Source organism: Dicentrarchus labrax, unplaced genomic scaffold (genome assembly GCF_905237075.1).
Source record: "Dicentrarchus labrax unplaced genomic scaffold, dlabrax2021, whole genome shotgun sequence".
Lineage (NCBI taxonomy): Eukaryota > Metazoa > Chordata > Actinopteri > Moronidae > Dicentrarchus > Dicentrarchus labrax.
The window spans coordinates 20,108,463-20,109,479 of NW_026136703.1; positions in this window are offsets into that span (position 1 = coordinate 20,108,463).

Consider the following 1,017-nt stretch of genomic DNA (forward strand, 5'->3'; position numbering starts at 1 on the left):
CCTGTTTCGTCTTGTTTTTTCAGTTTCACGTTGTCCTGTTTGCTCATTTGCTCTTCATTTAAAAATGTATGCGTCACTGATTCTTACATGGGAATTATCTAAGGACATGTCCATACTAAGGTCGGAGGTCAGTGTCAGCTATAGATTAAAAACCCCTTTAGCTCCAACATTGCCTTGATCATCCTGAGGGACACCCTGCTGCCTCCCCACATATTACCACTAATAATTGTGTGCACAATTACAATTATGTATTACAGTTTTATAATTGAGAGACTATTCATCTGAGCAAAGTGGCTCAAATAATTTTTTGTTGTGACTTTTCACATAGACATTTTCAGACATTATTTTGCAGGCAAACTTCAAGTTGTGGAAGATTTGCTTTTCTTGGACTAGTTTTAATTAGAGATGCACATATATACACTGGCATACCATAAACTGTAAAAAGCAAATTATTTTAGTGCCAATATTTGTTCTCACAGTTTATTCTTACAGACTTTAACTTTTGTATACATTTGTTCCCATAATAATATATCACTTTTTAAAAAAAAAAGTCTAAATATGTATGTATTTATGAGTATTTCCATTACTAATTCATTTTAATTTTGTATTTTATGTGGCCAGAATAAATAATAATGTTTTATGTATTATTTATTTTATTTGCATGTATTTTTATCATTGGTTTCATTCTATTTTAAGTAATTTCATCATCAAGATCACTTTACTACTCACGGGTCCTACATTTCCCAGAATCCCCTGCAGGTGGCGCTGAACTCCCGTCATCCAGCGGGGTTAAATAAAAAAGAAAAAGCCCCCTACAGCAGTGAGTGAAGCCGAGGCTGAGCATCATCCTCACACCGACTCAACCGGCGGAGGGACGGCAAAGTTAAATACGGCGAAAGCTAGGCACAAAGTCAGCCACAACAAGTGCACTCTGAACAGGTAGAGGACATTTTGTATTATTTTTGTATATTTTTTATAGTAATTAGTTATATAAATTTAAATATATATCGCTGAGGC